A 24,864-nucleotide genomic window follows, 5' to 3' on the forward strand; every position below is an offset into this window, starting at 1 on the left:
AAGCCTGTCGGGTTAGTAAACTAACTAGCCCCCTAAAGATTCATTATGAATATTTTAATTAGACCTTAATTCCTAGGTGTATTTCGACTATATCACGAGCTTAGGGTGAGACAAGATATTGTTAGTTAATGAAGTGAAATTTGGGTAACATCACATAGTTCTTAGCCGTTAATATTTTTAATTTTTTTTTCTTAATTTTCTCCTTGAAATGGGTAAAAAAGACGCTATTTGACGGGGTTTGAGGGGAAACGGCACGCTGGGAAATATGCAAATTAGTTAAACGGCCGCAACGACAGAAGGCGGCGGGGACAGGCGCCTCGCGCTGCCAGGCAGCGGCCGTTAGGGGGCGTGAGAAGGGTAGTTGGGGGCGGGGTACGTACGCATGCGCTGTGCTAACCCCTCGGTGGGCCAGCGGGGTGCGCATGCGCCTAATTTCAATTTCGGTTCCCTCCAGAGTCGGCGGCACGTGCGCCGATGCGTTTGGTTTCACTGCGTTCCAGTGCGCATGCGTCTACCCCTCCCTCTCACAGGGATTATTCCTGAGTGCGCATGCGTGCAACCATCTTTCCCTCCCCTTAACTGCACAGGATTCGCATGGGCAGTCGCCATTCCGGGGGCGCTTAATACGCATGCGCGCTGACCGCTCTTCCTTGCCCAGAGTAACGAGCCCGCGGGAAGCCGCCTCCGAGCCTCCTTCCCGATTGAGCATGCGCATCCAAATCCCGCGCGGCTTCCCGGCCCCCCAATGCGCATGTCTGAAGCAGAACCCCGAGGCTGCGCACTGCTCTCCGGCCGGCGGCCACCGTCTCGCGCCACTGCCGCGGCGGGGTCTAACGCGCGTGCGCCTCCAGCTCCCCGGCGCCTCCTAACGGCCCCCAGGGACCCAGCCCCGCCCCCCAGGGACATAGTCCCGCCCCCACCCCTGAGACACTTAACCCCGCCCCTAGGGACCGAGCCCTACCCGCCTCCCCTTCCTGGGCCAAGCCCCGCCCCCAGGGACTTAGCTCCACCCTCCGAGGGACCCAGCCCCGCCCCCCAGGGACATAGCCCCGCCCCCACCCCTGAGACACTTAACCCCACCCCCTAGGGCCTCCTGCCCCCTGGGATCCCAGCTCAGCTCCCCCCCCCATGGCCCCAGCTCTCCCCCCCGGGGCTGCCTGCCCCCCAGAGACACAGTCCTGCTCCAACCCTCCCCCAGGGTCCCTATCCTGCACCCCCAAGAGCCAGACCTGCCCCTGCCCCCCCAAGGACGCTAGTGACCCCCTCCCCCCCGTGAGGATCACCACTCAGGGCCCTTCATGTCCTGATTTCGTTCCTGTCGTTAGCACCCGCCGGGCGCCGTCACGTTGGTCGTGACCTGGAAACGTCTTTCCCCAGGTCAGTTTTATCCTTTCCAGAAAGAGGCAGCAGGGAAAAAACTGGAATCTCAGATTCAGAGTTGGCTGGAGAAAAGGATTCCCCCCCCCCACTGAAAATTTCAGCAACTAGATTTTACCCTCTTGTTGATTATTTTCTGTGGAGAGTTTCAAGGTTGTGGCGAAATCCCAAAACCCGAACGGTTTTGATTCAAAGCAGGGCCGTGTAGGAGTTGTCATTCCAGGCCTCGTTCTCTTTCCGCCAGAGTGTATCTTCTATGATGCATCCCTGCTAGGGACTCCCATAACACCCTCCCCGCACCGAGAGAGGAGAGCGTGCTGCATGCTGGGAGATGTCGTTCTTCCAAGGAGCCTGCCCCGTAGAGAATGAGGCACCTGAACTCCCTTGGGGCACCACTTGGTAGTTTGGATGCCTCCTTTCCTGTGGGCCAGGCTCCCGGGCTGAGAGGAGTGACACCAATTCAGACCAGCTGGGGATCCAGCCCCATCAACACCCATGGAGCAACAGATGATTGACCCCAGCTGGGGATCTGGCCCGCAGCCTCACACATCTATCCTTACGGTCCTCTTAATAACTGTCCAGAAGCAAAAGGCTCAGCGCGTTGACTAAGCGAGCACTAACCCTGGGAGATGCCTCCAAGGTTGTCTGATGAAGGGATCTCCTGCCGTTATCTGCCTCTCCCTTTGCTGCACAGTCAGATCTGACTCTTCACAGCTGCTGGGTCCGGATGGAGGCGTATTCTGTGTGAGCCGGAGCCTTGAAAGTGATCTCGGCGTAGTGCAGATCCTCGCTCGTGTTACCACCAGCTCTGCTGTCCCCCTGTTGAAGACACAAATCAAGTCACCAGGGCTCCATCTCCCGCTGCCCTCTTTCCAGCCCCTTTAGTGCATTTAAGGGGGAAGTGGGTAAAATGGAGACCCCTGGCTCGGTGTTGGGAGATCCGTGTGTGCTATTATCCCCAGCACACATAGCCCCAGGCCGGTGTGACTGAGCCCCCAGAGGGACCCGCCCAAGTGGCTACAGGTTGGGATTGAGAGGCACCGTCAGAGCTGTGTGCAGAGAAGGGAGCCCAGGGCTGGAATAACAGAGGGGCTGCGAGTTCAGATTTGATCTATCCACCTGTCCTTGTGCACACGGATCTGTACATACGTACATCTCTGCCCATCCCCATGTGCACGTCTGTCTGTCAGTGGTTCTCAACCTTTCCAGACCCCTTTCAGGAGTCTGATTTGTCTCGCATTCCCCAAGTTTCACCTCACTTAAAAGCTACTGGCTTACAAAATCAGACATCAAAATACAAAAGTGTCACAGCTACACTATTACTGAAAAATTTCTGCCTTTCTCATTTTTACCATATCATTAGAAAAGAAATCAATTGGAATATAAATATTATAGTTACATTTCAGCATAGAGTGTATAGAGCAGTATAAACAAGTCACTGTTTGTATGATATTTTAGTTTCTACTGACTTTGCTGGTGCTTTTTATGTAGCCTGTTGTAAACCTATGCAAATATCGAGATGAATTGATGCATCCACTGAAGCCCTCGGTGTTGAAAACCACTGGTCTAGATGATAGATAATCTGGTACTCTTTTGCAGCTTCTGTGACTGTAATATTTAAGGGCTAAAGAACCCCTAACCCTCTCCTGTGTTCCGTTGGTCAGGTTTCTACCAGAGTCACAGGGACCACGTGTCATCACTGTCTTGAAACCGACACTGCCACCCAGTTAAACTCAAGCTCCAATTTTCGTGGTCTCACCTTTGCCGACTGCTGGCGTTGGGTGTCTGGGGAGGAAAGAAGGAGACATGGGTTATTGTTGGAAGAGATGAATGGAGGTGTACGAACTGAACAGAGGACTGGAGAATGTAGATCGGAGGCTCCCATTCCCCCTTGCACCAGTGGGACGGAAGAGAAGTACATTTTGAATGCAGAAAGAACGGGCAGATGGAGTGAGCATGGGAGGAGGAGTAAATACCTTTGCGTCCGCGCAGCAGGAGGGTGGTAACTAAGAGGATGATGCTGACGCCTGCCAGAGCAATCGTGGCTCTGTAGATGGTGAGTTCTGTGCTGGTATCCCGCTTCGATTCCTTTCTGTCGTCTAAATAAAAGGAAGGATGTTAATGTTCCCAGTTCTCTCCTGGGAAGAGCCCTAGGAAGCCATTTCTGGTGTTTTTTGTTGCACTGGATTCTGATCTCACTGGTACCGTACCGGTGTGAATGCAGAGTGACTCTACTGATGCAAATGGAGTCAGGGCTGGATTCTGATTTCAGAGCTCCCAAAGTGAATCTGGAGTAAATCCATTGCAGTGAATGGAGTCAAGTCTGGATTCTGGTCTCCATGACCCCAGTATGAATCCAGAGTGACCCCATGGATGTCAGCGGAGTCAGGGCTGGATTCTGATCTCCGTGAGCCTGATGTAAATCTGGACCGACCCCACTGATGCCAAGGGAATTGGGGCCATATACTGATCTCAGTGATTCTGGGGTGACCCCAGAGTGAGCCCACTGACACCAATGGAGTCAGTCCGGACTCTGATCTCAGTGAATCTGGAGTGACCCCAGTGATGTCTGTGGAGTTGCTCCCAAATGGAGGCCACAGAGGAGGGTCCGGTTCAGTTGGTGTAGCGTGTTAGCGGCCAGCTGCCCTCCTGGGGTCTGGGCTAATGGCCAGCAACCTCCATTCATACATGGGACCAACGGGAGCGAATCTCAAGAGACTGGTGCGCCAGAGAGCGTGGTGTGGGTCACGGGGCCATTCTGGTCTCTCTCTGGGTCAGCGGCTGCATGTCTATGGGGCTGTGGGTGTCTGATTTCTGGGGCTGTGTGCGCCTCTCTGTGTCTCTGGATCTGGGGTCGTGTGTGTCCCTCACTCACCCCTGCATTAAGCAACCAATTTCCTCTTCAACAAACACTGCAAGAAAACTCCCCCAGTCTCCACCAGCGCTTATTAAAAGGCCCTTCGCAGCTGCCAGTATGAGTCTGATCTTCCGGCAGTGAGTCGGCAGGGCCGGGTCATACCTCACCTGCAGCAGGCCAAAGAGCTCAGAGCCAACCCGGGCCAATAGCGAGAGAACAGAAAGAGAGACGTCTCTGAGCGCACGGGAGAAGTGGGGATCCGGGTTTCTAACCACCTCTCTCACCCCGAGGCACTGACAGGATGTGAGACACACCAGAGCTGCAGCTAGCAACAACTCGGCAGAAAAGCCGTCTTGAAGCAGCTGGAAGATTGTTTAATTTAAACCTGACGACCCCCCACAGGATGAGCATCACTCTGTTATTCCTGATCTCCACTCCAGATTGCAGCCAGCCCCATGTCCCATTCCCCGCTCCCTGAGCCAGCCAGTCCCCTGCCTTGGGGCCGGATTGGAACCAATGCTCCCTCAAGGGGACAGGCCCCGTGCCCCATTCCCTGCCGCCCTGAGCCAGCCAGTCCCTGCCCTGGGCCCAGATCAGAGCCGGCACCCCCGAGAAGGAAAGACCCCATGTCCCGAGCCCCCCAAGTCACCTCTGTCCATCACAGTCAGGGTGGTCCCCGTGCCCTTCGCCTGCTTGCCCTGCAGGTGGGTGATGTAGCAGTGGTAGAGATCTGAGTCCCTCTCCATCAGCTCCGACAGGGTCACCGTGGCCTCCGCCAGGCCCTGCTGGTCCCGCTGGCTCTTGGCCAGCCGCCCCTGGTAGAAGGGGTGGTCGGGGTCCAGCACGATGGCCTCCCGGGAGCCCCTGGCCCAGGTGACTTGTGTCCCGGTCTGGTTGCGGCTGTGGAAGGTGCAGCTTAAGGTGACGCTGCCCCCGGCCAGGACGCTCGCCGTGGGGGGCAGCTGCTGAAGCCTGAGACCTGCAGAGAGAATGAGCCACGTGACAGACACAGGGCAGGGACTGCACTGCTGTCACGGGGCGCTGGCCGCGTCCGTCTATCCATCCCCCTGGCCTTCCCGCAGCAGAGTCTGTCTGTCTATCATCTATCGCTCGACCGCTCTACCCAGCCCGAGACCTGCCTGTTCTCAGCACTTTCCATCCATCCACCATCGGCTCTGTGCATCCGTCCATCCTCAGCTTTGTCCACCTGTCCGTCCATTCACCTATTGCCTGCCCCATCCAGCCATCCTCAGATCCATCTGTTCGTCTGTCCATCCACTCACCCACCCATTCTCAGCCCTGTCAGTCCATCCATCCATTCATCTTCAGCTCTCTCATCCATCCACCCGTCTGTCTGACCTTATCTCCATCCATCCACCTGTCTGTCCATCCATCCACCCATCTGTCCGTCTTGAGCTCCACCTATCCATCCGTCCACCCTCAGCTCCATCCATCCGTCCGTCTGTGTTCAGCTCCATCCATCCATCCATCCATCTTTCCCTCCATCCATCTACCCTCAGCTTTGTCCATCCCTCTGTCCTCAGTTATTTGGCCTTCCCTCCATCCATGCTCAGTTCTGTCCGTCTAGCCATGCATCCACTGCTAACCTGAACCACCCGTTCCCCTCCACACCCCGCTACCCACGAACCCCAGCCTGCAGCCCCGGGAAGCACATCGCATTTCAAGGCAATGCAAGTAACCATGCGGACTTTAGAGCACTTAGGAGAGTCAAGCTTTAAAGACAAAGCTGGTCTAAACCTTAACGATGGTAGACCAGACAGTCCTCTAGAATAAACCTATCCATCCCTGTACAACTCCTGCACGTATTCCCCTATCTATCTATCCATCCATCCACCCCAAACAACCCCTCCATCTCTCTCATTATCCATCCATCCACCCCCAACCACCCCCTCCATCTCTCTCATTATCCACCCATCCATCCACCCCCAAACACCCCCTCCATCTCTCATTATCCAGCCAGCCAGCCCCATACACCCCTTCCCTCTCCCCTTTTCCATCCATCCATCCATCCCCAAACACCCCCTCCATCTCTCTCATTATCCATCTACCCCCTTAAACACCCCCCTTCCTCTCCATCCATCTAGCCATCTTCAGCTGTCTATGTATTCTGAGACCATCTCTCCATACCCCTATGGGAGAGTAGTGGGGGGTCTAGTGGGTTAGAGCAAGGGGGTCTGGGAGCCAGGACTCCTGGGTTCTCTCCCCGGCTCCGGGAGGGAAGGGGAGTGGGGTTAGAGCAGGGGGGGCCGGGTTCTATCTCCAGTCCCCCCATAAATCTGAGCTTGTCTCACCAGCTGCTATCAAGGGGACGAGGAAGAAGAAGAAGCAGATGATGCTAGGGGCCGGCAGCCTCCCCATGCTCTCCGTGGGCTAGGAGACACCCCAGGAGTTGCAGACCAGGACTGTCGAGCAGACGGGACCCAGGGACGACAAGTAATGGCTGCTCCAGAGCGAGCAGCCTGGGCGCGCAATGGAAACTCTTGTGGCTGGCGAGGGGGGAGGCGCCTGCTCAGATACCACGCAGCCAGGAGGTCACTGGGCCTGTGCACAGGTGGGTGTGAAAGTGAAACTGACCAGGGGTGTTGGGTTCAGCAGCAGGATGGGCTCATTTCTGCATCCCCGGGGCCCTTGGCCTCTCTGACGCAACCGCTGGCTGTAGAGCTGTGGCCCCCCAGTGGTGATGGTTTCCTTATCGCTCCGTGGGTCCCAGCCCCCTCTCACTGCGCTGAAATGATCCCCCAGTGGATCCCGGAGGGAGCTGCTGACTCCAGGGACCGCTGGAGGAGATCAGCTATCCCAGGGACAGCTGGGAGCTACGTGTCGGTGACAGGATCACCAGGGGGTTTCCACTATCAGGGCGGAGATCGGTGCTTGGGGGGAGCTGGAGGTGATAGGGGCGCAAAGGGAAAATGGGATGTGCAGGATGAAGAGAGAGAGCATAGTACAAAGAGGGGAGGGGGGACAGAGCTAGAGACAAATAAAGAGTGTATTACAGATGGATGGATGGATGGACGACGGACAGAGGGCCCTACCACGGGCAGGTGGATGGATGGAGTGATGGGTGGACGGATTGAGGGAAGACCTCTCCACATACAGATGCACCGAGCGGTGGCTGGCTGGATAGAGGGGCCTACCACATGGATGGATGGACAGAGCGATGGGTAGACAGGTGGATGGAGGGCTCTAGCACAGAGGGATGGATGGATGGAATGATGGGCGGACAGATGGAGACAGGGCCTTCTCCACAGACAGATGTACAATGATGGATGGATGGATGGAGCAATGGGTGGACAGATGCAGACAGGGCCTTCTCCACAGACAGATGGGTGGGATGAATTGCTGACAGACAGCCAAAGGCGCTGAGGACGGATCCATCCATCCATCCTGCTCCATTCCACCCTCTTCCATCCACCTCCCCCCCAATAAAACACACAGTGCCAAACCCGCCTACCTTACAGACAGGCCAGCTGTCCCTCTGCTACATCCCAGGGCTGATGGGGAGCTACAGGGAGGTGTTGGGACCCCGTTCTCCCTGCTCCCGATTCACTGGCCAACCCAGTTCTGAGTAGAGGGGAATCCCCCGTAGCTGTGGGTGGTCTGGGGTTCAGGACACATGGAGGAGCGGGGCTGATCCATGCCAGCAGGGGTCGCACATGGTCACAGACAGGCACACAGGACCCTGTCACGTTTAATAGCACAGACACACACCCAACTCTCCTCCTCCCCTTATCCGGCCCATCTCAGAGGTGCTGACCACAAATGTTTCCACCGGCCCTGGGAGGCTGATGCTTCCGGGGGATGCTGAGGCTGAGCTGAGCTGTGTTAGGATCTAGATATGCAGGCCTGCCTGTAAATGCCTAGACTTTAAGAACTTAGGTGTATTTTTATCACTTAGCTAGTTACAGGGGTATAAAAACAAAGAATCAAAATCACAGTCCGCCTGTGTCTGGGCTTCTCTCGCTAGGAGAGTCTGAGGCCTCGTTCTTAGGCTATGGCCTTTGGCTAAGCAGCTGGGGCAGCCATAAGCTGGGAAGCAAACGGTCACATCCTCACATCCCAAACCAGTCACATTGAAATAAGGTGCTATTGGGGTGTTAGGAAGATGATCCAGTCCTGATAGTGCCCATCACCACCCGATAAAGAAACAGATCTTAAGATGATTAAAGAAAACTTAGTTTGATAGCCTCCGGTCTGGCAAGAGCTCACTTCTCAGTGGTTGTGGTTGTGAAACCCTCATTTCTGTATTGTTTTATCTTTATGGCCCCCACTTTTCTATTGTTAATCTGTCTGGTTCTCTAATTGTTTGCTGTATAATTAATTTTGCTAGGTGTAAGTTAATTAGGGTGGTGGGATATAATTGGTTAGAGAATTATGGTACAATATGTTAGAATTGGTTAGTTAAATGTCAGTAAAATGATTGATTAAGGTATAGCTGAGAATATTACTATATAAACTGGGGTCAAATAGGAAGTGGGGAGAAGGGAAATTGGAATCATGTTTGCTAAGTGGGGGGAACGGGAACAGGGGCACAGGCAAGGCTCTGCGGCGTTGGAGCCGGAAAGGGGGACGCGGGATAAAGGCTCTGCAGCGTCAGAGCCGGGAGGGGGGATGCGGGGTAAAGGCTCTGCGGCGTCGGAGCTGGGCAGGGGGACACGGGGTAAAGGCTCTGCGGCGTCGGAGCTGGGCGGGGGGAAGCGGGGTAAAAGCTCTGCGGCATCAGAGCCAGGAAGAGGGGCGCGGGGTAAAGGCTCTGCGGCGTCGGAGCCAGAAGTGGGAACACAGAGTAAAGGCTCTGTGGCGTCGGAGCCGGGAGGGGGGACGCAGGGTAAATGCTCTGCGGCGTCGGAGCCGGGCGGGGGGACATAGGGTAAAGGCTCTGTGGCGTCGGAGCCGGGCGGGGGGACGCAGGGTAAATGCTCTGCGGTGTTGGAGCTGGGAAGGGAACACTGGAGAACAGATTATCACATATAGAGATAAGCCCGACTGGTGCGAAGGGCTTTGGAATATTCTTGCTTGGAAATGAACCCCAATAAACGTTGCATTGTCTGCACTTAGGACTTCTGGTCTTCTGCTTCCTGTCTGCATGACAAGAACCAGGGGAGGAGGTGAAGGGGAAAGCCCTCCGCAAAGCCACCCAAGACAGCGGGGACCATGGAGCAACTGCAGCCCTGAGCCCCGTCCTCTGCGTCCTCCTCTTCATCCCCACCTGGGCAGCAGGTATGTCAGCAAATCCTGGCTAGCTAGCCTGGGGGTCGGTCTGTCTACTCCCCCAGATCCATCTGTCCATCCCTCCCCATCCCCACAGCCATATTGAGCCATCCCCATACATCCCCATCTATCTAAACTAATCCATCCACCCTCCCCTCGGTTATCTATCCATCCCTGTGCAGTATCCATCCACCCATCCTTCCCTCTATGTATCCATCCAGCCTTCCCTCGACAATATGTCCCTCCATCCTTCCCCCCACAGGATCTATCCCTCCCAGGGCCATCCTTAGGCATATGTAGCATATGCACCCAAAAATTTGGGGCACCCCTGGGTCTTAATGTCCTCCCTCCTGCCTCTTCCTATCCCTTTTTGACCCTTCCTGTAGGCTCCCACCACAGCTGGCTGCTCCTGCAGCCTGGTGAGTCTTCCTCCAGAGGGGATCCAATACTTAAAAGTGAAAAAGCCTCCAGCCTGCCAGACCTATTAGCACAACATTGAAACTGTTAAAGAGCCATTCATGGGGTAATGAAGCCATGTGACAGGCATTTGCCAATCCGCAGGTATATGCGGTTAGTTTCTGAATTTACTGACCAAAACAGTTGTGCATTACTGTAATATTTACTCAGAACTTCTTAGTCTACGGGACCTTACTTTAAAATTTACTTTAAAAATATTTAATTAGTGTGTTGCTGAAGATTGTAAAATCACATCTCTAAAAAATCCTTGCATAGATTTTTAGATGCACCATCTGAGTATTCATCTTTAGCCTTAAATGCTTGGATCTTCAGACATATAGTTTTTTAAATAAATCCTTCAAAAGACCACCCTTCTCTAAAATACACATTTTAATTTTAATGACTATAGGACAAAAAACTTGCTTCCAAAGTCTTCCTGTCCTTTCTGTCCATCTCGTTCTCCCTTCACCCCCCTGGTGAAGAGAGCCCTTAACACCCCTTTCCTTCCAGATAGCTGGACAAACGAGTTTCCCTTTCTTCTGACTATCTAATGAACTAGTTTTAAGAGAACGCTCCAGCAAAATCAGTACCTTAGTAAGATATAAAATCCTTTGTTATGCCTAAAATCTTTAGAAACATGTTCTTTAAAGTTGGTGAAATTTCATAAACACGTCTATTGTTATGGAGATCACACAAAGTAAATTAGTGTTCCCTTTTTCTAAAAGGAGTGAAAGTTGTTATGAACACACGAAACCTCTGTGATCAATTAATTTAAAATAATGTCTTTGTGTCAGTGAGTTAAATATGTAGTAATCTGGAATGATTACTTTCTGAAGGCTTAAGAGTACATTTAAAATATAAAATCAGCTAGAAATACTGAATAAGAAAATGTAAAACAAAGAAGAGCTGCCTCATGTATCCCATAATATTTAACGCTGTGTTCAGCAGGGCAGCTGACTCGCCCTTACTACAAAGCTTTTGCAAATAAATCTCTGACAAACTTCAGGGTATATCAAAATCCCTGTGACTGACATTTTTTATTCCCAAATGTAGTGCTTTTAATTAGGTACCTTCTGCATGTCCAGTCTTCACCATCGGGCCTGCAGTGGGAAACATGCTCCATTTTCTTTAGAAAGAAATGGCAGAAGAGTGGTCTTTTCAAATGTCATTTGCTTCATTTGGGTTCAGGGATTTGGCTGGAAGGGGGTGAGCAGGGAAGAGAGGAGGGAAACAGTGGGGAGAGGGCGGGGCCTGGGCAGAGTGGGGGCGGGGCCTGGGGCGGAGCAGGGGTGGAGTATGGGCGGGGCCACAGGTGGGCTGGGGAACGAGCCTCCCCAAGCGGCAGCTTCACCCCCACCCACGACAGTAGGTAAGAGTGGGTCGGCTCCCGCACACCCAGTATGCGCTGCAGTGTCTTAGGCAGGGGCCGTATTCACAGAGCCGAATGAACCGGCACCGCGCATTCTGCGTGAGGCAGAGGGTCCGGGGGTCTCTGCGGGGAACCGTGATGCTCTGCCGCCGTGAGGCAGGCCAGGCGCCTCGGTATCCTTTGCTGCCTCGTCCCTCCCCCCGCAGGGCTGCTGTCAGGCCTAGGGGCACTAGTTTAATAATACTGCGTAGGGCCCCATAAATCCTAAGGACGGCCCTGGGTAGCACCACGCTGGGCTAGTGACCCTTGCTGGGGGTGTAGGAGGAGAGGGAGGCGGGTTAGGGGCAGCAGGGAGACCCTGTAGCCTGGGAGCATTAAGGAGACAGACTCATTAATTTCAGCAACTGCGTGTATCCTGACAGGATGAATCGGGGCAAAAAGTTGGGGCCAGATCCCAGCTGGTGTCAAGCAGCCACACCTGCGCTGACCTCAGTGGGGCCAGGTACTAAGCCTCTGTAAATCAGTTCCATTGAAGTCAGAAAAGCTAAAGACGATTGACACCAACTGGGGGTCTGGCCCCTTTGACTCCGATGGAGCTACAGCTGATTGACACAAACTGGGGCTCTGGTCCCATTGCGTCCAGTGGAGCACTGGCCAGCTGACCCCAGCTGGGATCTGGCCCCGTTGACTCCAATGGAGCTAGAACCGATTGACCCCGCTTGCTGACTGTTTCTCCTGCGCTCTCTCTCTGCCTCCCTCCACTGCTGTGTTCTCCTTGGGTTTCTGCATCTTCTCCCTCTGCTGCTGGACAGGACGGGACAGTGTCCTGCTCCTCCGTCAGCTCCCCATTCGGCTGTCGGACAGGTGGACCGCTCAGCAGGCTTCTCTCTGCTTTTCTCTCCTTCTCCTCACCGTCCACTCACTCTCCACCTACCCCTTGGCTGTCTGCTGACACAACGACTTTTATACCGACCTGTGGGGACTTTCTTGCGCATGACAACTGCCCACATACCAAACGGTCCGTTCTGTTTTTACCCTGCAGACGTTGTTTACCTCAGAGTTATGATCTGCTGACCTTTCCCCTACTTCATTATTCCTGCCAATTCTATTTTTAGAGCTCTGTGACCTGCAGCTTCAAATTGAGGAGAGATTCTTGCTTACTTAACATGGAAGCTAGGGGAAGTGTATTTGTTTCATGTCCCGCAGGATTTAAAGGGGGGCGGGTGAAACTGGGGTTAATTCTTCAAAGGGAGAGGAAGACAGTGGAAGTGGATCTCAGTGGGGGCGGAAAGAAACCGGAAGTCGCATCAACCCCTCTAACATAAACAAACGACTTGCCCATAGTTCTTTATGGGGTCCGGGTGGGAAACAGGAGCCGCATTGGAAGGTTCCGGGATATATTTGGGGCAGGGTATCAGAAAGGGAGTGAGTCCCCTTCCCCAGGTCAGGCACGATGGGGAGGTGAGGGGGGGGAAGGGGAGAAAAGGGCGGGAGGGACAAAAATCCCACAAAAATGGTAAATACCCAAAGGGGAAAAAATCAGAGACCAATTTCCCCCCTGGTCTTTCAATTACTTCTCGACATTGCTGGTTGATTTTCCCCAGTGACTTGTATTCAGTTCCTTCTTTTTCTCTCTTTTTTCCTTCTTCCCCCACTCATCATTTTAAAAAACAACATTTGCAGAGGGGGCAAGATTCCAATTTACAGGGGAGAAAAAATTTTCGTGAAAAAAAAATATTGTTTTTTGGGGGAGGGGGGAGGGAAGTGTCCCCATTTTCAGGGATAAAATGAAACATTTTCACTGGGGGGGGAGAGGCGGATGAGGAATCCCTGTTGAGGTTACAGGGACAAACCATCCCGATGAGTCAAAAGAATAGTAAATATGGCAGGCGACCAGCTTGGCTTAATGGTGAAAATGGTGAATGGTGAAAATCCTAGCGGATCTTAAACATAAAAAAGAAGCTTACAAGAAGTGGAAGGTTGGACATATGACCAGGGAAGAGTATAAAAATATTGCACGGGCATGTAGGAATGAAATCAGGAGGGCCAAATCACACCTGGAGCTGCAGCTAGCAAGAGATGTCAAGAGTAAGAAGAAGGGTTTCTTCAGGTATGTTGGCAACAAGAAGAAAGCCAAGGAAAGTGTGGGCCCCTTACTGAATGAGGGAGGCAACCTAGTGACAGAGGATGTGGAAAAAGCTAATGTGCTCAATGCTTTTTTTGCCTCTGTCTTCACTAACAAGGACAGCTCCCAGACTGCTGCGCTGGGCATCGCAACATGGGGAGTAGATGGCCAGCCCTCTGTGGAGAAAGAGGTGGTTAGGGACTATTTAGAAAAGCTGGACGTGCACAAGTCCATGGGGCCGGACGAGTTGCATCCGAGAGTGCTAAAGGAATTGGCGGATGTGATTGAAGAGCCATTGGCCATTATCTTTGAAAACTCATGGCGAACGGGGGAAGTCCCGGATGACTGGAAAAAGGCTAATGTAGTGCCAATCTTTAAAAAAGGGAAGAAGGAGGATCCTGGGAACTACAGGCCAGTCAGCCTCACCTCAGTCCCCGGAAAAATCATGGAGCAGGTCCTCAAGGAATCAATCCTGAAGCACTTACACAAGAGTAAAGTGATCCGGAACAGTCAGCATGGATTCACCAAGGGAAGGTCATGCCTGACTAATATAATTGCCTTCTATGATGAGATTACTGATTCTGTGGATGAAGGGAAAGCAGTGGATGTATTGTTTCTTGACTTTAGCAAAGCTTTTGACACGGTCTCCCACAGTATTCTTGTCAGCAAGTTAAAGAAGTATGGGCTGGATGAATGTACTATACGGTAGGTAGAAAGTTGGCTAGATTGTCGGGCTCAGCGGGTGGTGATCAATGGCTCCATGTCTAGTTGGCAGCCGGTGTCAAGTGGAGTGCCCCAGGGGTCGGTCCTGGGGCCGGTTTTGTTCAATATCTTCATAAATGATCTGGAGGATGGTGTGGATTGCACTCTTAGCAAATTTGCGGATGATACTAAACTGGGAGGAGTGGTAGATACATTGGAGGGCAGAGATAGGATACCGAGGGACCTAGACAAATTGGAGGATTGGGCCAAAAGAAACCTGATGAGGTTCAATAAGGATAAGTGCAGGGTCCTGCACTTAGGACGGAAGAACCCAATGCACAGCTACAGACTAAGGACCAAATGGCTAGGCAGCAGTTCTGCGGAAAAGGACCTAGGGGTTACAGTGGATGAGAAGCTGGATATGAGTCAGCAGTGTGCCCTTGTTGCCAAGAAGGCCAATGGCATTTTGGGATGTATAAGTAGGGGCATAGCCAGCAGATCGAGGGACGTGATCGTTCCCCTCTATTCGACATTGGTGAGGCCTCATCTGGAGTACTGTGTCCAGTTTTGGGCCCCACACTACAAGAAGGATGTGGATAAATTGGAGAGAGTCCAGCGAAGGGCAACAAAAATGATTAGGGGTCTGGAACACATGACTTATGAGGAGAGGCTGAGGGAACTGGGATTGTTTAGTCTGCAGAAGAGAAGAATGAGGGGGGATTTGATAGCTGCTTTCAACTACCTGAGAGGTGGTTCCAAAGAGGATGGTTCTAGACTATTCCCAGTGGTAGAAGATGACAGGACAAGGAGTAATGGTCTCAAGTTGCAGTGGGGGAGGTTTAGGTTGGATATTAGGAAAAACTTTTTCACTAGGAGGGTGGTGAAACACTGGAATGCGTTACCTAGGGAGGTGGTAGAATCTCCTTCCTTAGAAGTTTTTAAGGTCAGGCTTGACAAAGCCCTGGCTGGGATGATTTAATTGGGGATTGGTCCTGCTTTGAGCAGGGGGTTGGACTAGATGACCTCCTGAGGTCCCTTCCAACCCTGATATTCTATGATTCTATGATTCTATGTTCCAGAACAAAATATCAAATTTTCAGGAAAATATCATTTTTTTTCATAGGGAAAAAAGTTGATTTTCTGAAAAGCAAATTTTCAGAAATGATTGTAAGATTTTGGACCATGACAAGGGGACTGAAGAGAAGAGGGAAGTGAGGGAGAAAAGCAAAAGTTTTTTACCAAAACACATTTTTTCAAAAAACTCTGAAAACAGACAATTTTTCACACAAAGAAATTATTTAATTTTTAGACCAAAAAAAATCACTTTCTTTGAGCAAGTCCAGCCGGCTGGAGCAGTCACGCTGGTCGCTCAGACCAGTTCCACCGCCCACACCATGCTGAGCTGGGCGAGCGTTTCTCTTCGTGCTCAGTTAGGAAGAGGGACCAGACGCTGCGTTAATTACCCCCAGCTGGTCATGCTCCACAGGGAGGCATTGCAATCACTCCAGAGAGGACAGGGAAATAACACACAGGGACGTGATATAGTTATATCCAGGAGGCCCCGGAGAAGGCATTTCCTGAAGGTCAGACTATGCCCTAGTAGATTATTCCCTGCCGTAGAGAGGGCTAGTTGGGTTTTGTTGGGGTTCACATGGACTTTCACGCCCATAATTTTCTTCTGCTCTCCCTCAAACCCTGTGAGGGTCTCCTCCTGTGGGGAATTCCCTCCTGGCGGCGTGGCTGTGAGTGTGAGGGACTCAGGTGGTGCTGAGTGCGGAGGGACTCAGCGCCGCTGGGCGTGGTTGGAGGTGTGTTCCCTGAGTCCTGGAGTTTGGAATTTAATCTCTGCGTAGTGCAGGCTCTCGCTTTCCTCGGCCCCCCAGCTGCCGTGGCCCTGTGTTGGACAGATATGCTGTGAGGACGCCCTCACCCCAGATCTGGTCTCTTAATTCAGGCCAATTTAGGCATCTCCCAGGGAGCAAATCCCACAGTGTTACCCCAGATTGGAGGGTTTGGGAGTCAGGACTCCTGGGTTCTCTCCCCAGCTCTGGGAGAGGAGTGGGGTCGAGTTGGGTAGAGCAGGGGGGCTGGGAGCCAGGACTCCTGGGTTCTATCCCTGGCTCTGGGAGGGGAGTGGGGGGTTAGAGCAGGGGGGATGGGAGCAAGGACTCCTGGGTTCTCTCCCCTCACTGTATTGTACCAGTCCTTATTGGCACCCGGAGACCAGACCCAAGGACTGTATGGAACAGGGCCCAGCCTGCATTGTCTTACCTTCGGCTGCCGCTGGCGGGGCTGCGAGGGGGGCAGCGCTGCGGAAGAAGGGAGAAGAAAGGAACGTTAAAACGGAGGAGTGTGAGAGAGAGTCTGGGGTGAAGAGGGAAGCTGCAGAGATCTAGGGATGGGAAGAGAAGGAAGGACGTGGGGGGTTAGTTATACCAACAGACAACCCAGCGTGGACCACAACGGACACACGGACACTCGGATGTGTTCACGAGCAGAGGCCCTGGCCCATGGGGGCCAGGAGGTTAGCAGGGGGAAGGCTCCGGTTTGGTACCTCAGTGTCTCTTCAGGAGAAGGGTGACCACCAGGCTGAGGATGAGAAGGAGCCCCAAGGCGATGGCAACCTGGTACAGGAGCTCCTGGGCGCAGCACACTACGGGGGCAGGTTCTTTACCTGGGCGATGGAGAGGAGCTTTAGGGGATTCTCAGCCCCTTGAACCAGCCAGTCCCCTGCCCTGGGGCCAGAGACGGGGAAGGCTCCGTGCCCCCATTCCCCACCTCACCTGTGTCACTCTGGTTCCTCCCCATCACCTGCAGCTCGGTGCCCGCTCCTGTCCCGCTCTCTCCCTGGCGAATGCTGATGTGGCACTTATAGAGACCAGAGTCCCGCTTCTCTAGGTCCGACAGGGTCAGCGTGACCTCCCCTTTCCGGAGCAGATTCAGGTCGGACATATTGAGCCGTCCGCGGTAGAAGGGATGGTCAGATTCCAGCACAACCCCGGGTACTATGGTCCACGTCGCTTTGACCACGCTGCCCGGTCTGTTCTCGAAGGAGCAGCTGAGGTTCATGGTCTCGCCGGCGTACACTCGGAGGACAGCGGGGCTCTGAAGCACTGTGAGACCTTAGTGAACCAGGGCAATAAACATTACAGCAGCAAAGGAAAATGACGAGGAGTGGTATCAAGACACGCCCCAGCTGCCCGAAACCTTAGCAGCACGGAGAGAAGAAGCTAAGGGGAAAGAATTGTGCGTTCCTGTCCACCTTGCTACTGCTCACAACACTGTCGATAACAGACTGCACGGGGCTTTCACTTCCACCCCAACAGAGACCCAGCATCAACACTGCTCTGGGCACGGCAGATGCTCACAGAGACATTAGACGTCAAATCACTCAGGACAATTAAGTCCAAAGAAGACTGCGAGGAATTACAAAAGGGATCTCACTAGACTGGGTGACTGGGCAACAAAATGGCCGATGAAACTCAATGGTGGAAAATGCACATTGGAAAACAGAATCCCAGCTGTACATGCAAACTGATGGGGTCTCAATTAGCTGTTACCACTCAAGAGATATGTTGGAGTCGTTGTGGCTAGTTCTCTGCAAACATCCACTCAATGTGCAGCGGCAGTGAAAAAAGTCACCAGACTGTGAGCATCCATTAGGAAAGGGAGAGAGAAAAAGACAGAAAATATCCTATTGCCTCTATATAAATCCATGGTACGCCCGCACCTTGGACCCTGCGTGCAGTTTTGGTCGCCTCAAATCAAAAAAAGATACATTAGAATTGCAAAAGGTACAGAGAAGGGCAACCAAAACAATGAGGGGTATGGAACGGCTTCTCCCTTACAAGGACCAGAATACCCCCTTACAAATTAAATTGGCAGCTTGTCATTTTAACCCCTTTAAATACACCACAAACACATGCCTCCACTTTATACAATTTGTGCTTCAAACTAGAGGGGGTCAGATTTTGTCCTGACGGAATGTTTTCCTCTTGGGAAATGCCGTCTCATCGAAAGGGTGACAATTGGTTTAAAACTGGGGCAGAGAAAGTGTTTTTGATAGGGTCAATAGGGAATGATTTGATTTTGCATTTCCAGACTGATTTGATTTGATATTATTAAGAAGAGTCAACACTGAAATGAAATATTTGTTTTATGGAAACAGAATACTTCTCATTGACCTGAGTGACGTGTCCATATCTATCTATGCATCCATGCACGCATCCTCCACCCCGAGATCTAGATAGATAGATAGAAATAGATATAGATATTCTTTTTGGGGTGGTATGGATGCGTACATAGATAAAAAGATAGATGAGATGGATATCGGGTAGGGCTGAATGCGTAGGCAGAGATGGATCTAGGGACAGGGTATATGGACAGATAGGGCTGAATACAGTGGAGTGGGGTAGAAGGACAGATGGACAGACAGAGATGGATCTAGGGGTGGGGTAGGTGGATGGATGGACACACAGAGATGGATCTAGGGGTGGGGTCACCCTGGAAACCCTAGACAATAGAAATGAGGAGTTAGGAGATTCCTGGACCAACGCCCCACAGAGGGGACAGCCCCGTAACCCATTCCCACCTCCTGAGCCAGCCAGTCCCCCACCCTGGGGCCGGATCGGCGCTGGCGGCCCATAGAGGGGGAAGACCCCATGCCCCATTCAGCACCTCACCTGTGTCACTCTGGTATCTCTCCATCACCTGCAGCTTCGTGCCCTCTCCTGTCCCGCTCTCTCCCTGGCGGATGCTGACGTGGCACTGATAGAGACCAGAGTCCCGCTTCTCCAGCTCCGACAGGGTCAGCATGGCCTCCCCTTTCCGGAGCAGATCCAGGTGGGACATACTGAGCCGTCCTTTATAGAAGGGATGGTGAGAATCCAGCACAACCCCGGGTGCTCTAGTCCACGTCGCTTTGGCCACGCTGCCCTGTCTGTTCTCGAAGGAGCAGCTGAGCTTCACGGTCTCGCCGGGGGACGCTCGGAGGACAGCGGGGCTCTGAAGCACTGAGAGACCTTCGTGAACCAGGGCAATAAACATTATAGCAGGAAAGGAAAATGACGACAAGTGGTATCAAGACTCACCCCAGCCACCCGAAACCTTAGCAGCACAGAGAGAAGAAGCTACGGGAAAGAATTGTGCGTTCCTGTCCACCTTGCTATTGCTCACAACACTCTCAATAACACACTGCACAGGGCTTTCACTTCCACCCCAACAGAGACCCAACATCAACACTGCTACGTGCATGGCAGATGCTCACAGAGACGTTAGATGTCAAATCACTCAGGACAGCTAAGTCCAAAGCAGACTGCGAGGAATTACAAAGGGATCTCACTAGACTGGGTGACGGGGCAACATAATGGCCGATGAGACTCAAGGGTGGAAAATGCAAAGTCATGCACATTGGAAAACAGAATCCCAACTGTACATGCAAACTGAAGGTTCTCAATTAGCTGTTACCACTCAAGAGAGATCTTGGAGTCGTTGTGGCTAGTTCTCTGCAAACATCCACTCAATGTGCAGCGGCAGTGAAAAAAGTCACCAGACTGTGAGCATCCATTAGGAAAGGGAGAGAGAAAAAGACAGAAAATATCCTATTGCCTCTATATAAATCCATGGTACGCCCGCACCTTGGACCCTGCGTGCAGTTTTGGTCGCCTCAAATCAAGTAAAGATACATTAGAATTGCAAAAGGTACAGACGAGGGCAACCAAAACAATGAGGGGTATGGAACGGCTTCCCCCTTACAAGGACCAGGAAATCCCCTTACAAATTAAATTGGCAGCTTGTCATTTTAACCCTTTTAAATACACCACAAACACATGCCTCCACTTTATACAATTTCTGCTTCAAACTAGAGGGAGTCAGAATTTGTCCTGATGGAACGTTTTCCTCTTGGGAAATGCCGTCTCATCGAAAGGGTGACAATTGGTTTAAAACTGGGGCAGAGAAAGCGTTTTTGATAGGGTCAAAAGGGAATGATTTGATTTTGCATTTCCAGACTGGTTTGATTTGATATTATGAAGAGGAGTCAACACTGAAATGAAATATTTGTTTTACGGAAACAGAATACATCTCATTGACCTGATGTGACATATCCATATCTATCTATGCATCCATGCACGCATCCTCCACCCCTGGATCTATGTTGATAGAAAGATAGATAGATAGATTAGATAGATATTCTTTTTGGGGTGGGATGGATGAGTACATAGATAAAAAGATAGATGAGATGTCGGGGTAGGGCTGAATGGGTAGACAGAGATGGATCTAGGGATAGGGTATATGGACAGATAGGGCTGAATACAGTGGAGTGGGGTAGAAGGACAGACGGACACACAGAGATGGATCTAGGGGTGGGGTGGGTTGATGGATGGACACACAGAGATGGACCTAGGAGTGGGGTAGGTGGATGGATGGACACACAGATATGGATCTAGGGATAGGGTATATGGACAGATAGGGCTGAATATAGTGGAGTGGGGTAGAAGGACAGATGGACACACAGAGATGGATCTAGGGATGGGGTAGGTGGATGGATTGACACACACAGATGGATCTAGGGGTGGGTTAGGTGGATGGATAGACACGTTAAATTAGTACCTGCTCCCCAGTTGGGGATGAGGAGGACGGTGCAGAGGACGGTGCTCAGGCCTGGCAGCTGCTCCATGGTCCCTGCTCTCTGGGGAGCTCCGCAGCCCAGCTCAGCTCAGCCTCAGCATCCTCCGGAAATGTCACCTCGGGGGGGGCCGGTGGAAAGTTTTGTGGCCTGAGCTTCTGAGATGGCTGCAGCAAGAGGCTGGGGACGAGGACTGGATGCCGGGGGTGGGGGGGTGTGCATTCCTCTGGCCCCTGCTGGGAGGGGAGTGGGGTCTAGTGCTTCGAGCAAGGGGAGATGGGGGCCTGGGAGCCAGGACTCCTGGGTTCAGTCCTCAGTTCATTCTCTCATCTTGGGTCATGCTCCTTACCCTCTCTGGGATATTTTGTCATGAGGAATAACATTATTTTACAGAAAGGAATTTTTGCTTAATATCTTTTATTTTCACATACTGAGGTATATTAATTTTTTGCAACACGTATCTCTTGCAATCAGGATATTCCTTCTAAAAAACCAAACATGCTCCGGACAGTCTTTATCTGCTTTATACAGAAATGTTTTCCGATGAAGTGAGCTGTAGCTCAGGAAAGCTTATGCTCATATAAATTTGTTAGTCTCTCAGGTGCCACAAGTCCTCCTGATCTTTTCATATGAGAAGGGAAACAGGCACACGACCATATTGCTTTCATGGCTAAATGCCAAGATTCCTGTACTATAAAAAACAGTAATATCTACATTAAGTTGATGTTAATTGGGTTCCAAACATTTGCCGGAGCTTGTATGGATCCAGTAGCTCTTTTCTTTAGCTCTTGGCAAGATCACATGAGACATATGGGAATCCTGTTGGAAGAGCTGATCAAATCCACTGTTGTTCTAACCAAGTTTTACCTTGAATTTGTAAAGAGATTCAATCATGTTATGGACCATGACTTGGATAAACCGTTTCTGTTCTACACTGGTATGGCCTCTAACCCAATACAAGCTGTAGTAAATCAGAACCAAGGGTGGGTAGCTCTTGGGATGCACTCAGCGATGTTTGTGTCATCCCTTCCTGCATCCATTTTGCGTTGGGGGTGTGACGTTAGGAGTGTAATCTATCTCATTGAAAGGTGACAGGGCCAGAAAGAGTCAGACTGCCAGACTGACCTGATCCATGGCCGAACTTTAGAGCCTGGTTCGAAATATCTGTAAATGAATAGAGCTTTGAAATGCAACGAGGCCGGGCAGTTTAAGGGAACTGCGTTCTTCGGGCTTCTGAGTAACCAGGGAGGTCGTACAGAGGCTGTTTTGGGCTGGCTGGGTAAATCTAAGTATTGGAATATCCACCAGCTGTTGGGGTTTGTCTTCCCCGTTCGGTTTGCAGTTCACCCTGATTGAGTGACCTCAGCTGGCTCCCACGGGCACCATCCTCACACTGCAGCTGTGGGGAGAGAGTGAGGAGAGGTGGAGCCGGGGGGAGGGCTGGGAGTCAGGACTCCTGGGTTCTATCCTAAGTTCTGGTTATGTGTGGTCTAGCAGAAAAAGACTCCCAGGCCCCCCTGACTCTAACCCACTAGTCCCCACTCCCATGGCAGAGCTGGGAGAGAACCCAGGAGTCCAGACCCTTTGTCATCCTTCAGTTCAGGTCTGTGCAGAGCCTGGCACGACAGGGGTCCCGATCTTTCTCAGAGGGGAGGGGGTCTGTGCAGCACTCAGCACCTTTGGGGAGGGTCCATTTGCTACTGGTACTTTCTTTTGTTTCTGTGGTGGGCTGAAACGTGCCGAGTTGCTCGGGGCTCTGTCTTCACTTTCACCCCTGCGCATCGTGGTGAGAAACAGGAAATTCAGCCTCTTTCACGGCTGCAGCTTCTGCAAAGGTGGTAGCTGGGCGGGTAGGGGGGACCAGGGGTGAGTTACAATCAGCTACAGAAGTGTCAGAGTCAGGGCCTTGTGCGACACACAAATAACTGACTACGGTTTCCGTCCCGTGAGCCGGAGTCAATCTCTAGGCTCTCAGCTTGCAGTGCCAAAAATGCTTCTAGCCCTCACAGGTGCAAAGAAATCTCTCTAACCAGGGGCGGGTTGGACCCATGCCTGAGTCTGCAGAGAGCCTGAGCCGATCGCTCTGAGAGGGGGGAGCTGTCCCGAATGTGATCCAGGCAGTGATGGGAGTGGGCTGGCTCGGGGGGTCCAGTCCTGCTAGAATTGTACTTTCCACCCAAATTTCCAATATCTCACCTTTTTGTCCCAATTCAGGAGAAAAACAAGTGTTAAAATATAGTTAGAAAATCTGTTTTCTGAACATCTGACCTGGGAGTGCTTGAAATTCCACCCAACACCCCTTCCTCATGGAGTCTGAGACGGGGTGAACAGCCTTATTTTCCAGCCTTCTGTCACCTCCTCTTCTCTGTTTCAGTCTCTCCTCCTACACCAAGTCGGGACCTAGGGTGTTTTCAAAACAAACATTTGCAATGGGGAAAAGTGAGAAACTCACCCCGTTCGCTCTGCTAGAACTTTCCTCGCAGCAAGGTGTGTCGTCCATTCCCAAGACATATATATTTCCGAGTGCAAATGTGTTTGTTTCAATAACGTTGATATTTACGTAAGGAGAAGCAAATATGTTCCATAAATGCAACTACCACTGGGGTGAAGCTTGACAGGTATTATTATATAGAGAACATTATTTTTATCAAGAAAAATGATTAATTCCCATAAATGCAGCTAGCACTGCGGTGGAGCATATTGTGTCAGCTCTTATATATAGATGTAAACACACACACATATATGCAAATACACACACACAGTTTTTGGGTTTCTGCGTCTCCTCCCTCTGCTGCTGGACAGGACGGGGCAGTGTCCTGCTGCTCCCTCAGCTCCCCATTTGGCTGTCAGACAGATGGACGGCTCGGCAAGCTTCTCTCTCTTTTTTTCTCTCCTTCTCCTCACCGTCCACTCGCTCTCCACCTACCCCTTGGCTGTCTGCTGGTACACCGACTTTTATACCGACCTGTCTGGCACAGGCGCCGTTCCATGGGTGCTCTGGGGCTGTAGCACCCATGGGGGAAAATTAGTGGGTGCTCTGCACACACCAGCAACCAAGCTCCCCTCCCAATTCACCTCACATCACCGAACCTCCGCCTCATCCCCTCAGCGCGCCGCATCCCTGCTTCCCTGCCCACCTCCCGGCGCTTGCTGCCACAAAACAGCTGTTTCGTGGCGGAACAAGCTCCGGGAGGGAGGGGGGAGGAGCGGGCACTCGGCGTGCTCACGGGATGAGGCGGAGAAGAGGCGGGGCAGGGGCGGGGCCTTTGGGAAAGGGGTTGGAATGGGGGCGGGGCCAGGGCGGAGTCGGGGCGGGGCCGGGGGCAGACGGGGGTCGAGCTCCCGCCAGCCGCGGTTGGCGCCTCTGCTGCCCAACTGCCCGCCCTCCAGACGGTCCGGTCTGTTTTTAGCCCACAGCCGTTGTTTCCCTCAGCGTTCGGATCGGCTGACCTTTGCTCCCCTTCGCTTTTCCCGCCAATTCTACCTGTTAGCGCTGTGGGGTCTGCCGCTCCGCGCGTGGGCCTGACTCTTGCTCATTTACAATGAAAGCCAGGGATACACCATGGAGCCGGGGGATTTCTCTGGCATCAGCATCGTCCACGCAGGTGTTCGACCTGCAAGTTATTGCACCTTGTTCCTCACGTTTAGGCAAAAAGGGAAGCAGCTCAGGGGGCAGCATAAGGAAATCTCAAAATGCGGGGTCAAGAGTTCATCAGTTTCTGGTGCGTTACTCAAGTGAGTTTTCTCTCCATATTTTTCAAAGGGGACGTGTGTTTGTTTCATCACTAGAGAGGAACCGACTGAGTTGCGAACACTTCAGCTGTGTCCTTAACAACCCGATGTTGCAGGAGAGGAGACGTGGAGGGGAGGCCAGGAGGCCAGAACGAGGGCGGAAGTGACGCGGAAGCGGTGTCACGCCACCCGCCACGATGGGGCGTTTGCCCACAGCCTTGGTGCAAAGCCCGACAGGGTCCGGGTGGGAAACAGGAGGCCTCAAGGGAAAGTTTCGGGGTGTGTTTGGTTCTGCAGCGGTTAAATGGCTCCAAGGAGAGCAGGTGGGGGGGGAAGGGGGACAGAAGACAGTCCAAGAAGTGGGCCCAAGGCAGGGCGGGAGTGGACCTGAT

General features: G+C 52.3%; 1 long non-coding RNA gene and 1 pseudogene across 1 annotated transcript; one reads left to right on the forward strand and one right to left on the reverse strand.

The window, feature by feature from the left end:
• The first annotated feature begins 1,276 nt into the window (after positions 1–1,276).
• On the forward strand, positions 1,277–24,622 carry LOC141998297 (uncharacterized). Its single transcript, XR_012641817.1, has 5 exons — positions 1,277–1,377; positions 3,042–3,433; positions 6,550–6,806; positions 9,311–9,472; positions 24,504–24,622. It is a non-coding gene; the product is annotated as an uncharacterized LOC141998297 (long non-coding RNA).
• On the reverse strand, positions 16,671–20,791 carry LOC141998799 (uncharacterized; annotated as a pseudogene).
• Positions 24,623–24,864: the final 242 nt, after the last annotated feature.

The sequence above is a fragment of the Natator depressus genome, chromosome 14 (assembly GCF_965152275.1).
Source record: "Natator depressus isolate rNatDep1 chromosome 14, rNatDep2.hap1, whole genome shotgun sequence".
Taxonomy (NCBI): Eukaryota; Metazoa; Chordata; order Testudines; family Cheloniidae; genus Natator; species Natator depressus.